The 16,965-nt window shown below is 36.8% G+C and overlaps 1 protein-coding gene across 3 annotated transcripts in view; it reads left to right on the top strand.

Annotated features, from left to right (window-relative positions):
* Positions 1 to 16,965, top strand: part of LOC123314401 (ATP-binding cassette sub-family F member 3) — a 154,975-nt gene that overhangs the window by 77,301 nt on the left and 60,709 nt on the right. The gene's annotated exons all lie outside the window — the stretch shown is intronic.

Consider the following 16,965-nt stretch of genomic DNA (forward strand, 5'->3'; position numbering starts at 1 on the left):
TCTTGTAAAAAATTTTCCTTCCTCAGTTTGAGTTGGTAGCCTCTTAGATCAGCATAATTGAGTTCCATTATGCAACGCAAGAATGAGGTCACCTCTTAAGCGCCGTCGATCGAAAGACAAGAGACCCGCACGCAAAAGCCTTTCGGGATAAGAAGGTCTTTGAAGTCCGCAGAACAATCGCGTAGCCTGCCGCCGCACACCTTCCAATAGTTCGCGGTCGCGCTCCAGCACGGGATACAACACCGGTCCGGCGTATTCCAAGATTGAGCGTACGTAGGTCGTGTATAAATGTATAGAGGTCATGAACGAGGCACGAACCACAGCCCTCTTAAACACAGAGCCATGAACACTATGTCGCAACACCGCAAATAGCTTGGTGCGGAAGGCCGACTTTAGGCCGCAGTGAGTGCGCTATAGGAGCGCGATTTTCGAATACATTTCAATTAGTACTCAAAAAATCGACATGGGATGTCTCAAATTTAATAAAATATCCATAAGACACTATCCTAAGCCATACTTGGTCAAAGAATTGGATTGACTCATCATATTATGATTCGAGAACAAGTTAATGCAAATAATTTGATCTGTATAATAGCACCAAGAATGAATGATGAATACAATTATTGTGACAATATTCCATATTTCAAACCCAATTTATCGTTCAGCAAGAACCAACAAAAAGGTGTGGTCTCATCTTTTCCCACAAAATCATGGTGTAAATGAACTCATGAGTCCAAATATTATAAATGAGTTAAGGAGGTATGAGCAAAAACTGAGAAGAACTATCCGTTGAATAAATTTTCTCACACAAAAAAACAAACCTGAAATAGAATTGTCCATACCAATATTTAACTCAAAATATAAGTTTGATAGTTTATATTTTTCACATGTAAACAAAAGTTGAGCGGAGTGGATACAAAACTCTTTTTCAAATCACTTTCACAACTGCAAGTCCGTGAAAAATCACCAATATTAAATTCTAATTCAATACTACGTTCTTTTTATTCTACCAAGTCTGCTTTTGATATGTAGCAAGAAAAATTTAGATGCATTTGATCTCCACATTCTTTCAATTGTGGACATTTCTTTGGCATAGATAAATGTTTCAGTGGTGACTGTCTCGAAGTGCTATCAACATAATCTAATATATAAAATTCTCGTGTCATAGTTTTCGTTACCATACTCCTTCGAAACGGCTTGACCGATTTTGATGAAATTTTTTGTGCTTATCCGGTATCTAGGAGAATCGGCCAACATCTATTTTTCATCCCCCTAAATGTTAGGGGTAGTCCACCCCTAAATTTTTTATTTCATTTTTTGGACAAAATTTTTAATTTCTATTTTTTTATGATACAACATACAAAAATACATACAATCCTCAATTTTCACCCTTCTACGATCAACCCTTATTTTTTTATAGCCATTTTAGTAATTTAATCATTTTTTTTTAGAAATTACTAGGAAATTATTTATATGGCAAAACAACGTTTGCCGGGTCAGCTAGTATTTGATAAAATTTCACAATTCACAATATCGTTAGTATCAAAATGAATTTCGCAAAACGCACTGTATGTATTTATTTATTTTGGAATTTTTGGAAAAGGAAAATATACTAACATGATCATTTTCTGCAGATTTATTATTGCCTTGCAGCTAGATATACAACATTTATTAGGTATGATACGAAATCGATCCTACAAGCAAAAACGTTAGGTACTTTACCAAATGAAAGTTCACTTCATTTCTTTTCAATCTTTTCATCAAACAATTCACTTCACTCATAGAATTTTTTTCCTCAGCATACAATTCACAGCACTAAAAACAAAAAACTACACATAACCTACAAACAACACGACGCCGGCAAGCACGATACGAGAACTAGAAATTCTAGGCCTTCCCCTGTGTTGCCAAACTTCCCCTCATCACGGCTATGTGTTAAGAGGGCTGTGCACGAACGAAGGACTTTCTGATGAGGTACAACATCGAGCGACATTTTATGTTCCGACCAGGTCAGGTACTGGTTCACTGTGACTCCCAAGTCCACGTGCGACCTCAACTACGAAGCGGAACCCCGCCGATAGTGTATTTGAGATTAGGATTATTTTTTCCTATGTAGAGCACGAGGCACTTATCCACATTTAAAGGAATCAGCCAATCACGGCACCGCCGGGTAATCGCGTCCAGGTCGTCCTGGAGGGATCTATAGTCTCGAAGAGGATTTCTGTACACCTTCGTATCGTCGGCAATAAATGATTTTTTATTTTTTATGTGGTAAGATAGGTCACTGATATAAATGAGAAAGATCAAAGGTCCCAGGCCGAACCCTGAGGAACACCGCTGGTGACGTCTTTCTCGCATATAGAAAGCATGGTAACATTTATTCGGTTGTAAAAAATAATATTGGTGTTTGTATATTCAACATCTAGGTATAATATACACTGTGTCCGTAAAGTATGGAACGAAGTCATTTTTAGCTGAACAGACCTTAAGAAATTTTTCTGAAACACGTCGATTTTTGATTTTAATTTACCGTATTTTAAAATTATTTATTTATTTATTTGACATTGGGAACACAAACAGGTCAATGACCCATAAAGAGTATCCACAAATTACAAAGATGGAAATAAAAATCAGCAAAAAAAAACCTCCACTCCAAATCAACCAAAGACAACAACAAAAAATCACTGCATCAAAAAATGTTTTTTCAGTTGTAGCTTGATGTTAGCACAATGAAATACATCGATAATTCGTAGCTCATTGCAGGTTGGGAACATTCTAATCAACGGAGAGTTTTTAGATGCATTTGTCCTTCTGAATGGTACATGGAAAATTTCAAAAGATCTTAAATTAACATTTGGAACATTAATGTTTACCTCCTGCAATAAATCCGGTACCTGCAACTCACCACTTACAATTTTCCTCAACAAAACAACATCGCCAATGCAGCGTCTATTTTCAAGCCAAATCAAGTTAAAATGTTTTCTGGCCATACAATAAAAATTTACATTAACTCCTGAAACAGAAAATTTACCTCTAAAACTTAAATATTTCAGCAACTTATTTTGTATTCTTTATATTCGTTCTATGTAAATCCTATATTGCGGGTTCCAAACAACCGAAGCGAAATTTAGACGGCTAAAAACGTAGGCATAGTAAATACTGAGAACCGGCTTGACATCTCTAAAAACCCTACACCCCCTAAACAAATCCTAACAATACTGTCGATATGAAATGAGAAAGTTAACTTTCCATCCAGAATAACGCCCAAATCTCTGATGTGATCAACTCTCTCCAATGTCGCTTGATCAATACTATATTGAAAACGAATAGGTGCTTTATTACGTGTGAATGCAATTGTTTTACAAGGAAGGTTTTTAACGGCATTCAGACAGGAATTGAATTCTGAAATTCTGATAATACTAACATGTGAATTCTGAGGATAGTGGTTTCCAGACAATGCAGATGGATCCTCACGTCAGCCCGGGTAGCTCAGTTGGGAGAGTACCTGACCGGTAATCGGGGGGTCGTAGGTTCGAATCCTGCTCTGGGTGGTACTTTTTTCAGAATTCAGTTCCTGTCTGAATGCCGTTAAAAACCTTCCTTATATTATATTTCCAGACGTTAAAACTATCATTGCAATTGTTTTACATTTAGAAATGTAAATAAATTGTGCAAGCGACAAAACTCCGAGAACCTCTCCAGTTCCCCTTGTATGATCATACAGTCCTCTATAGATCTGACAACGTAGAAAATTTTCAAATCGTCCGCATAGAGAAGCACTCTACATCTATGAAGAACGGAAATAATATTATTGATATATATCAAGAAAAATAAAGGTCCGAGATGAGAGACTTGTGGCACACCAGATGGACATGTAAACTCAGCCGACCTACTTCCATCCACAGAAACGAATTGCACTCTACCAGTCAGATAGGATTCGCACCAGTGCAAAAGACTACCTCCTACACCGACCTCAGAAAGACGACGACTGAGAATTCTATGTGAAATTTTATCAAATGCCTTACTGAAGTCGGTGTAAACAGCGTCAACCTGCTCATCCATTGCCCCCTCCAAAACGTTCATGAATAAAAAAAGGTTAGTCTTTATGGACTTTCCCTTCAAAAACTCGTGCTGTTCTGGGATTATCTGATTTTTCACTAAATTGTATAGATGAGCATAAACAAGTTTTTCAAGGAGTTTGGAAAAGACGCATAATTTGCTTATGGGGCGGTAATTTTCAATAATAGATCTATCACCACCCTTGAAAATTGGGACAACCGATGCAATCCTCCAGCGCCGAGGGAATCTGCCCGTGCGAAGGGAGAGATTGAAAATATGTTCAAGTGGAAGGCATAAAGCAGGACAATTTCGTACAAAGTATGATGGAATACCGTCAGATCCGGCACCCTTACTTTGATAAAGGAACCTTAAAGATTTTTCGATTTCCTTAGCAGTTATGACAATGTTTGAAAGGTAAGCAGGAGAATCAGCCACAGTAGCTAACTTCATCTTTATATAGCATCGAAGAGGGAAGTCTGCCATGTCTACTTTTGGCTGATGCAACATTGAAAAAAAGCTTGGGATTATTGGGCAGTTCATCTTCCACAAACTTAACATATTTAGAATAATCACATTTGATCATGATCATTGACAATGCTCTGAGACGCCGAAACTCTAGTAAATCTTTTGTATTATTATAGATCTTCAATTTTTTATGAATTTTATTTTTTTTCTTCACTAATTTTATGGTGTGTTTAAAAAAATATGAGGGAAAACTATAATTAATGTACTTCTTTGGAACGAAGTCCTTAATAATACCATCAAGTATACCATAAAATAAGTCGAGATCAGAATCAACGTCTCCACTACAAAGCAATTCAGGCCACGGTACGGAAGACAATTTATTGTTTATGCTATCGTAATTGCCTTTTTTGAAATTATAAATACAAGTACTTGATTTGGAAAGATATTTGATATTTAATTGTAGCATAAACTCTAATGAAGGATGGTGCTTGTCTTCTCCCACCAATGGACTGTTACATGGAGTAACCTGAGACAAAAGAAACTGATTACACAAGACCAAGTCCAAGATTCTATTGTTAATGTTGTTGACACTATTGAACTGCATCAGCTCACATACTGAGAGTGCATCTATGAGATCAGAATATTTTGCCTCTACATTATTTGGTTCAAAATATGAATCGTTGGCATCTGGATTACCTATCCATCTAATGGAGGAACAATTAAAATCTCCGCACACAACAACCACATCACGTTCTATATTATTCTTTAGAGCAGTCAACTTTGAAGAAAAACCAGCACTGGCCCCAGAATCTCCAGGAGGCAAGTAGACGCAGCACAGAAAAATTCTAGTGGATCCAATCATTATCTTAACCCACAGATCCTCAGCATCACTCTGGAATTGGGGAACTAAAGAGGCATCAAACGTATTCCTCACGGCAATTAAAACACCACCGCCACTTCTTTTATTACTGGTTGTTGTTTGGCGATCGCGGCGGAACACTGAGTATAGTTCAGAATCGATGAGTTCGGAATCAAACACAGAACCATTAATCCAGGATTCAGTTATGAATTATGAATAAAATGTCATGATTATTGGAAAACACATTCCTCTTGAATTCATTGAGTTTAGTTTGTAAACCTCTAACATTCTGATAGAAAATGTGAAGTGCCATCAAGATTTAAATCAACATTCACAGTACAAAAAAAAATCTCAGGATGTTAATTTATTTTTGAGATATCGATTTCACTCGATATTTGAATGATTTTGCTTTGATCATCCTTACGTACGTATATTTCCATTCTGAACCCAAACGAATTTATATTTGTGTTCCTTAGCTGCATCACGAGCTTTTTTATGTAAAATTTTATTTGCAAGGGTGAGATGTTCATTGATGAAGAATCCATTGGAAACTCCATCGATACTCAGACGTTTATTATTCGATTGGAGACGTTTGTCTTTCGCTCTTGACAGAAACTCATCTCTATCCAGCTTTGATACAAACCTAACAATAATATGTTTTGGTTTTAAGGGTATCTCGTGGGCACTCGTACTATACTATCAATCTTTTCCTTTTTAAACGGATGACCAAGAAAGTCTCCAATACGATCAACTATCTGAAACAAGTTTTCACCCTTACTTTCAGGGACATCCTGAATTTTAACACTGTTAGAATTCGCATGCTGTTCTATTGTATTCATTTTAAAATTCAGAGAGGATATCTGCTCCCTAAGATGCTTATTTTCCGACCTCAAATCCCCAGCAAGTTTATTCAAACCCTTGAGATTCTTTACCAAATCCTCAAAATAGGAAATTCTATCAGAACAGAAGTCCACACTCTTCCTCATCTCGCGAACTTCGCTCCGCAACAACTCCAATTCAGCGTTCATGGAAGGAAAGGAACGATCACCTCCGTCCTCTGCATCATCGCCGCCACTGTCCCGGGAAAGAGATGCTGCGATACTCACCCGCGATCGAGTGTTACGAACCGGCGGGGGCGAATGTGTGCAGCCGACGATTGATAAGTGCTGTTTATTTACATCACAGCATATGGAATTGATAATATCGCTCGCAAGCACCACATGGAAGGCCTGGGTCTTCTTTGACAGAGGTTTAACACAAGAGACGCACTGATTACTCATTATTGAGAGATAATTAACAAAATCCAAAATAGCCCCCAGAAAGCAGAGCTACACAAATGGCCTATAATCCGGTTTTGAAAATTTTAATCACTTGATTTCCACTGATTTACACGTATTTACTCGGGAGTCAAGAATCGCGGTGTGTTATCACTTGTTATCAACATGTATATATCAACAAAATAATCTAATATACAGGTTGAATTACTTTCGAATAATGACGTCACCGTCATTTTTTTAAATGGAACACCCCCATTTTGTCTCAATTTTTGGATTACTCCAGCTCAGCTGATTCCAAAAATGTATCACATGTTGATTTATAAAATGTTGTATATAAAACGAAACCAGCAAATATTGAAGAATTCGAACAGAAATAAACAATATTACTCAAGAAACCATACACAAGGTTCAACAAGAATTTGTACACCGTTTGGGTTACCGTAAAATACAGCAAGGGCTGCAGTTCGAACATTTATAAAGTCATGTATTCCATCAATAATATTACTATTATTATCATATTGTATTTTTGTCCATCCCTGTACCAATTGGAATCAACATGTGATACATTTTTGGAATCAGCTCACCTAGAGTAATCCGAAAATTGAGACAAAATGGGGGTGTTCCATTTTAAAAAAAAGACGGTGACGTCATTACTAACGTGACCATTTATGTTCTGACTCAAAGCGGAACACTGGTTTATTTGGGTCAATATATATGTATATATAACAGGAATTCAATGAAATTTGTTTTTTATTTATTCACAGAAAACAAACTATCAGGTATTACAAATGAAAACATTTCCCAAATGTTTAGTTGTATTTATATTTATCATGGGAACAAATTTCCTTCAATATTGCTTGTGATGATTTTGTAAGAGTGGAACTCTTGGCACGTTTTTTCTACATTCACCTTAGTTATCAACATAGTCTTTAGAACTGGAATTTGCTTAGACACTAGACTCCCTTTCCATCTAAGGGAATTTGTAACTGGGTATTTTCAGATGTCCACAATTTGTTCATCATAGAAAATACTCTTTTTACTGGAGCATTTGTAGCCGGCAAACATAAAATATATTCAATTAATATACTAAAGTTTTCATGCCGAAGATTGTTGGTGTGAAAATGTTTGGATAATTCCACCCAACGAGTTTTCGTGGAAACATTTAAATCATTCCATTCGATTATTTTTTTGCTGTGTGATGTTCATAGTTTGAAATCAATGAAAATCAGTCAAACTTCTGAATCTTTATTAGAGTCAATATATTTCTTCTCAATATCCAGAGATTTTTGAACATCTTTCAGGTGGGTAATTTTTTTAAATCTACACAACAAAATATTTGCATTTCTTTGGTAAGGAAACAAGTCCACTGCTCCAGATATTTACCTGACAGCAGGCAGGTAAAAAGCGTACCGCACGACAAGGTAGTTCGAGTAATTGTCCCTTAGACCTATGCATAGAGAAAGCAGGTTACATTGGAGCACAGAGCATGGGTTCTATACTCCTATCCTTCCTTCGCAATTCATCGTCGGATATTATCATTATATTATAATGGGGTCAAATTAACATTTGCTAACACGGCCATACTGACCACTGAAACGTCCTCGTTTCACTTAGTAGACATAAACAATATCTTAATAACAAACAACATTGTCAAAGGGAGCTTTTAAACATAAAACAGTTGAATCAGCGCTGCGGAATTATTATAGGTGGAATAAAGAGCCAAGCGAGAAAAAAACTACCACCGCTTACTGTTTACAGATCAGGTCAGCAAAACACTTTGAATTCCAAAAGTTGATACAATTGTCATTTACAACATATACCGTCTGTTCCGATATTCCTGAACAGTACTGTCAGTAATTCAGAGACGATTCCTATTGGCCCAGTCGTTCGAGTTCTATTGTTATTCGATTTCTGGCCAGTAAAACCAGCAATATCGGAACAGGCCCATAAACTGTTAAATTAGGTTTGTGACATTGTACAGAGATTAACCTCAACTAGGGACTCCCGTCCGGGCCTTACTTGTCAATTGCACAGAGATTAGCCTCAATAGCGACATATAACTGTTAAATCAGGTTTGTGACATTGCACAGAGGTAAGCATCACTAGCGACATCCGGTCTGGGCCTTACTTGTCAATAGACTACTGCAAAATTGCACAGAGGTTAGCCTCAACTAGGGACTCCCGTCCGGGACAACTTGTCAATTTTACATATTCGTATTTAAAATACCGAAAACTTATGGAGTTTCAAGTGCTTTGGAAAACATTGAACATAAAATGAACATGAGACAATACAATGAATCACATGAATCATAAAATAACAACAAGAATCTCATAAGGAACAGTATAGAACATAAAATCTGATAGACATGAGAATATTTCACTTCATCATGGCACATCATTGAAACTAGCACTCACTCATCACTATTTGCTTTTTTTAGGCCAAGGTCTCATTGGTTCTTGGCCGGATATAGTTCTATTCTGGCCTCCCACTCTTCTCAAGGCATATAGATCGTTTGGTAGGACTGCTTGCACTTCGAAAGGTCCAATAAATGTTGGCTTCAGTTTTCCTTCATTCGATAGATGTCACCCCCATGGAAATTTTCTGATTAACATCAATCGGTAACCTAGCCTGATGTTCAAGACCTGCCAGCGTTATACTATACTCCTGGATTGCTCAACGGGATAATTTTACATTCTTGAGAGCGCTTGTCTTGTGTGAATCTTCATAAGAATTTACGTACAAAACAGATCAAACCTTTGCAATTGGTTTTGATTTTCCTGAAACATAACAAAGCGCCAGTATCTTATTTTCACTAGGTATGTTCCGACTAAGTTAGTCGACATGCTTGAAAATTTTTGTTATTTGACAATATTCGATTTATTCAATACTTTACTAATCGCTCGTCCAATCCTGACAAGTCTAGATTCAAATCTAATGTGCTAATTGATTGTTACGAACACTGGGTAAATAAAGTTTGACTGAACTTGTTTCTCTCTTTTTCTAAACAACATAAAAATCTTCAGTATGTCCCTTTCTATTACAGAAATTACATTCAAGACTGAAATTTTCTGGATTAGAATTAAAACAACGTTTCCTCACAATAATCTAACTTCCTATGCCTGAATTTTCCACAGTTCCTACAATTCCCATGAAAGGTTTTGTCGGATTCTGTTTTCAGTAACTGATTCATTTTTCTAGTTTTCTACTATTATCTAAGACTAATATGGAGCGTCGGAATCCTACGAAGAAGGCAATTTCAGCTGCTGCGTTTCATTCTTAGGATCTTGCAATAATACACTATTCTTAACTTCTATATTAGTGTTATCATGTGCTATCAAGCTCAACACTATTTCTCGCGGAAACTTATAATAAAATTTCCTGATCGAATTCAACTTGGCATATCAACATGCTAGCTTTAAGCCTCGTGGCCGGAGTTCCTTTCTCAGGGAACGCTATCTCTAAATTCCTAGAAAATGTTGACCGATTTCTAACAATCGGTTTTCAATTTTGATAAATTTTGGCTGCACGGCCTTTCAGGGCTTGCCCAGCTTTTAATACTACAACAGTATCAGACATACCTGTTTCGAATTCAATTTGATCAACTTCCTCAATCCACTCCTTGGTAGAAAAGGATGTATCGTCGGGGTCAAACTGGGCTAACGATAATTATGCGGTCACCACGTGGTCGGTGTCGTTCTTTAAACTAGGTATGTTGGCTAGCAACTCCATCATCTTCATTTGAAGTTAGGCCTGGTTCTCCTTTATCAGCATTACCGAAATGGCTTCACTTTCTTGGGGAGCGTTGTTGAGATTTTGTTGGTCCATTTTGGCTTATTCTTGTAGATTCTCACAAAACACAAACGATTTTCACTCACAAAATAGGATCCTCAATTTCTTTTCTCGAAAGAAGAAATGTAATCCCACTTCTGATGTTAGATGTGATAAAACACGTGGTTGGTACTTTTTATTCACAAAGTAAGATGGCGGTCGGTGTTGGGGTAATTAAACCACTCGTTAATTTGCTTGATTTTATTTTGAGATTAGATTCACAGAAACACAGTTTTATTAGGGTGAAAAGTGTATTCGACCGCGTGCTTCGTGAACTCGATGAATTGAATCTGAATGTCTCTTGTCGTCTCTCTCTGTCTTAGGAAGCCGCGTTGACGTCCCGCATGTCATTCGGATGACGTTCGCTTCTTCCTCTTCTCGTCATTTGCGATGATTACAGCGTTGCCGCTGTTCGTTTGGGCTGCAGCGTTGCCACGTTCGCGAATATACGGAACATGCCGCCCCTCTTGACAGCCTGTGGGCTTCAAAACTAGATCCTCGTCTGGAAATGGACACAATTTCTTCGTAGGCCTTTGAAGTCTTTCTGTGGAGGTTCTTATAGTAGCAGCTCTGACGACACCATCTTCGCCGGGATGTACTTCTTCAACGACACCCATCTTCCAAACCAATGGTGGCAAGCCATCTTCTTTGATGAGGACCAGTACACCAGGACACAATTGCTCTGCAGAGGTTTTGTTCCACTTGGTTCTGTATTGGAGTTCAGAAATGTATTCTTTGGACCAACGTTTCCAAAAGTTTTGTTGTATCTGCTGTTGTCTTTTGTACATTTTTAAGCGATTTACTGGTACTTCTGTCAAGTCTTCTTCTGGTAAACTGGTTTGTCTTGCACCAATCAGGAAGTGAGAAGGTGTTAAGGGTTGTAGATCGTTAGGAGTGGATGGTAAAGGGGATATAGGTCTTGAGTTAAGACACGCTTCTATTTGACAAATGATGGTATTAAACTGTTCAAAAGTGAGTGGTGTATTAGAAAGAACTCTTTTCAAGTGATATTTTGTTGATTTTTACTCCGGCCTCCCAGATGCCACCAAAGTGTGGAGATTTGGGAGGAATCATTTTCCAATTGATTTTCAAATTATTCAAGTATTCTTGAAGTGCATTATTATTATTTAACAATTTTTTAAGCTCAGCCTTGGCTCCAATGAAATTACTTCCGTTGTCTGAGAAAATGTTAGCACTGATGCCACGTCTAGCGAAAAACCTACGCAAGCAATCCATAAAAGCTTCTGTCGATAGGCTTGTAGTGATTTCTAAATGTACAGCCTTTGTTGATAAACAGACAAATAGACAAACGTATGATTTGATGACATTAAAATGTTTAGTTAGTCTGTCCTTTAATAGAAATGGGCCGCAAAAATCGATTCCAACATGAAGAAATGGTCTTGTAATTGAAACCCTATATTTTGGTAAATCGGCCATGATATAATTATACTCATTTGCATTGTAACGAAAACATTTCATGCATGATCTTACTATGTTTCGTACTAAATTTCTGTCCGATATGGGCCAATATCTGTCTCTTAAAGATGAAAGCAGTAAAGTGGGACCAGCGTGTAATAATCGAACATGTTCATGTTTGGCAATCAACTTTGTTAGCGGATGTCCCTTAGGGAGCAATATTGGATGCCTTTTATTTGTATTAAAATCTGAATAGCGTAAACGACCACCTACTCTTAGAATATTCTGTTCGTCTAGGAATGGTGTTAACAGTAAGAGCTTGCTCTTTGATGAGAGCTGTTTGTGTTTGCGTAGGTGTTCTAAATCAGCTGAGAATTCTTGTTGTTGTGATATCTGAATCAGTATTCGGAGAGCATTATTTAATTCATTTGTGCCCAAAGGGCCAATCTGTCTGTCAAAATTGTTCCCTTTCATTTTGAGGTTTTTGATAAAACGCAAACAATAAGCAGTAACACGCTGAAGTTTTGTTAATGATGAGTACCTTTCAAATAACCCTAGATCTGTCTTGGTTACAACTAGAGATACGATTTTGATTTTTCTTTCGGGCAAGAGTGAAACATCACTATTTTTGATAGTGTCAAATTTGTGCTCTATTGGCCAATCGCAAGGATCCATTGCCAGAAAGGTAGGACCGTTCCACCAGAGACTGCTGCTTATCAAGTCAGCTGGTGCAGTGCCTCTGGACAGAATATCGGCTGGATTTTGTTTGGTGTTGACATAATGCCAATCACTAGGTTCAGTGAGAGATTGAATTTGGGATATTCTGTTTGCTACAAATATCTTGAATAAATGAGGAGATGCCCTTATCCACGATAAAGTTATGGTGGAATCAGACCAGTAATAACATTTAGACAAATTTAATTTCAGAGAGTTTCTAACCTTTTCTGCTAATTCAGCTTGAAGCAAAGCTGCGCATAATTCTAATCGAGCAATAGTTACAGTTTTAAGGGGTGCTACTCTTGTTTTAGCACAAAGTAGCCTGGTTTGATATCCTAATGAATTGGTTTTAGATCTCAAATATATGCAAGTTCCATAAGCGGATTCACTTGCATCAGAAAAACAGTGTAACTCAAATTCAATAGCAAATTCTGAGGTTACTTGTCTTGGAATTTTTAGTTTATTCAAATCACTCAATTGATGACAAAATGCTTTCCAAATAGTATATATTTCTGGTGTGACGGTTTCATCCCAACCAGTATTAGATGCCCAAAGTTTTTGTACAATGATCTTGGCAGTTATAATTACCGGTGAAATTAACCCAAGAGGATCAAATATTTGAGATATAATCGATAAAATGGAACGTTTCGTGCAGATCACCTTGTCTGGGATGGCTATCGAATACAGAAGATAATCTTCAGTTGAATTCCACAACAGTCCCAGGGTTTTTGATTTGTTGGATTCACCTATTGATAATGTGTTATCGTCACATAAACTACCCATTATTTCGGATCTGTTTGAAAGAAATTTCCTTAGCTGAAATCCGTAATATTCCAATATTTGTGTTATTTCTGTTTTAATGTATGCGACTTCCTCAATGGAATCTCCTCCTGTTAGAAGATCATCCACATAAAAATCGTTGGCTATTATTTGACTAATTTTAGGATTTTTAGTTAAAGTTTCATCAGAAATTTTCTTAAGACACCTGGTGCTCAGATAAGCAGCAGGAGCTGTGCCGTAAGTTACAGTGTTCAGTTCATATGTCTGAAGTGGGCTTGACGGATCTGATCGCCATAAAATTACTTGTAACTTGCGCTGGCTAGGTTCCACGTTGATTTGTCTGTACATTTGGGCTATATCTCCCGTGAGTATGACATTATATTTTCTTGCTCTAAGAACTATGGTGAATAAATCCGGTTGAACAGTGGGACCAACATGCAAAATGTCATTTAATGAATAATCAGATGTTGTCTTAGCTGATCCGTCAAAGACTACTCTACATTTTGTAGTGGTACTAGACTCTTCAAAAACAGCATGATGCGGTAAATAGAAATTAGTGAATTGAGTGTGATTTTGATTTTGCGAAAGTAAAGACATGTGTTTCAAATCTTCATATTCCTGCATAAAATTGACATATTGTGACTTTAAATTAACATTGCTTTGCAGCCTTTTTTCTAAGGAAAAGAAGCGTTTGGTTGCAAGTTCCTTTGAATCTCCTAGTAAAGATGGATCATGCTTAAAGGGGAGATTTACTTGAAATCTACCGTTTATTACCTTTGTTGTTTTCTCAAAGAGGTCTTCGCAATATTGTTCTTCCGGTGAAAGTCTTTGCTCTACCGATTTTTCTTCTATTTGCCAAAATTTAGATAAGTCGAAATTTAAATTATCAACTGTGCTCAAGCTGCAATTGCTGAGTGATTGCTTTTCTGAACCTGTATTTATGCAACCCGATATTACCCATCCAAATTGCGTACGCTGTAAAACAGGAAGATTCTTGCCGAGTTTTATCTGACCCATGCAAATTAATTTCCAAAATTGGTCCGCACCAATTAGCATGTCTATTTCGCCTGGTAAGTTAAAAGATGTATCAGCCAAAATAGTATGTGTAGGAATTTTCAAAAGAGAGGTGTCTACTTTGAATTGTAGAATCATGCCCGTTATTTTGCTCAAAACAAAACAATTTATATTAATTTTGAACTGATTGTGCTGCGATTCTACCGTAACTTGAGTTTGTTCTATTGACTTTACATTCGATTGGGATATGCCTTGTATTGATAAGTTAGTAGATGTTGTATGTAATTTTAAGTTATCGCATAAACGTTTGGTTATGAAGTTGGACTCACTGCCACTGTCGAGCAGTACTCGACATTGGTGAGCTTGTCCAGCGTTGTCTAAAACATAGACTAATGCCGTGGATAATAAAATTGTGTTTGGAGATACTTGATGAGAATGAGCATTAATAACACCAGAATTTGAATCGTTCGAAATATTGGAATGATCCGTTTTCTCAGAAACTTGATCAGATTTATTATTTCCAGTTGCGTGCAGATTTTCTGCAACTGTGCTATTTTCTGGAGATTGATTGGAAAAATGAAGTAAGGTATTATGATACTTTTTACATTTATGACATGGAATAGACCTACATTTGTCAGTAGTATGATTACCTCTCAAGCAGTTGATACAAAGTTTTAACCGTTTGGCTTCTTCATATCTTTTATTGGTGTAGAGGGAAATGAATTCTTTACAATTATATATTAGATGCTGTTTCTTACAATAACTGCATAGTTGTGTTTTAGTTGCGACAAGTGATTTTGTTAACTTCTGATTCTGAGGCATACCTTTGCTACCTTTAGTTAAATCATTAATGTTCAAATTTTCTAAAAGCTTGCAACGTTCATTCAGAAAATCTTGAAATACCTTAAATGTGATATTTTTTTGAATACAATATTTAGATTCCCAATCACGTTTCGATCTTGAATCTAATTTGTTAGAGATTAAATGAATTAATATAGTATCCCACTGGTCAACTGGTTCACCTAATACTTTTAATGCATTTAGGTTTGTTGTGAGGTTATCAACTAGCTTACGCAAGTTCGAGAAGGATTCTTTAGGAATTGTTTCAATGTCAAAGAGAGCTTTGATGTGGCCCTTGACTAACATGGGTTTGTTTTCATATCTTTCGTTCAGCATGTTCCATGCTATAGTATAATTATCAGCAGAAACCGCTAATGATGTTAATAGATTGGAAGCTTCACCTTTTAAAGACAAACGAAGATAATGAAATTTGTTTATTAGTGGAATATCTGTGTTTTCATGTATCAAGGCTGAAAATGTATCTTTAAAAAATAACCATTGATCATAATTTCCATTGAATGAAGGAAGAGTTATAGGTGGTAGTTTAACATTATTCAGATTATTGTTTGAACGCACTGAAGAGTTATCAGATATTACCGAAATGTTATCACTGCTTTTATTAACAATCGTTTTTATATGACAAACTGTTTAGCTGATGCTATTGCATCGAAAAACTTATTTTCAAAATCTACTCTTTCTTGTTCGTGGTTTTCACTAGACGTTGCTTCAGATGAGAGTTCAATTTGTAGTTGAACATCGTTAAAATTGTTCAAAAGTGGTTCTAATTTCAACAAGCGATTTTCCAATTCAGATATATTAGGATCAGGATCATCACGAATCTTACAATAAGCTGTGATAAATCTAGTTAATTGTGCTTTGATAGAAGAACGAGTTCTTTTTAATGCATCAAGCTCGGCAGCCATAATTTGGCGATCTAGGATTTAAGTGAATAATAAAAGGCTTGTAGATAAAAGCGTGAACTAATAGAAAAGGATACGGAAATAAAGGACTTGCCTGATTGTGCTTTGTATGGAATTTTCCTTGACCAATGTGGAATTCTTCAAAATGGCTTCGCCTTTACCTCGTGTTGTTTTGAAAGAAGAACTTTTCAACGGTGTAAAACAGCCTGGATGATATTTCTCCTTCATCAATTGTTCTTAATCCGGCTCCGAAGGACCATATGTTGGGGTAATTAAACCACTCGTTAATTTGCTTGATTTTATTTTGAGATTAGATTCACAGAAACACAGTTTTATTAGGGTGAAAAGTGTATTCGACCGCGTGCTTCGTGAACTCGATGAATTGAATCTGAATGTCTCTTGTCGTCTCTCTCTGTCTTAGGAAGCCGCGTTGACGTCCCGCATGTCATTCGGATGACGTTCGCTTCTTCCTCTTCTCGTCATTTGCGATGATTACAGCGTTGCCGCTGTTCGTTTGGGCTGCAGCGTTGCCACGTTCGCGAATATACGGAACAGTCGGTTATCTAGCACGTGGAGGCGCGCTGCACCTTATGCAGTTCGAATGACGCATATTCCACCGGCATCGTGCCGGATGACGATTATTTATCGAGTGTACATAACAATTACTTGATTATACAGGGTGTTTCATCATATAAATAAATAAAATTTATTGATCTTTTTGGACCCTTAAGAAATGTATAGGACAAGTCATATATTATGACAAATACAAAAAAAAATAACAAATTCAAC

This window comes from Coccinella septempunctata, chromosome 5, assembly GCF_907165205.1.
Source record: "Coccinella septempunctata chromosome 5, icCocSept1.1, whole genome shotgun sequence".
Classification (NCBI taxonomy): Eukaryota; Metazoa; Arthropoda; class Insecta; order Coleoptera; family Coccinellidae; genus Coccinella; species Coccinella septempunctata.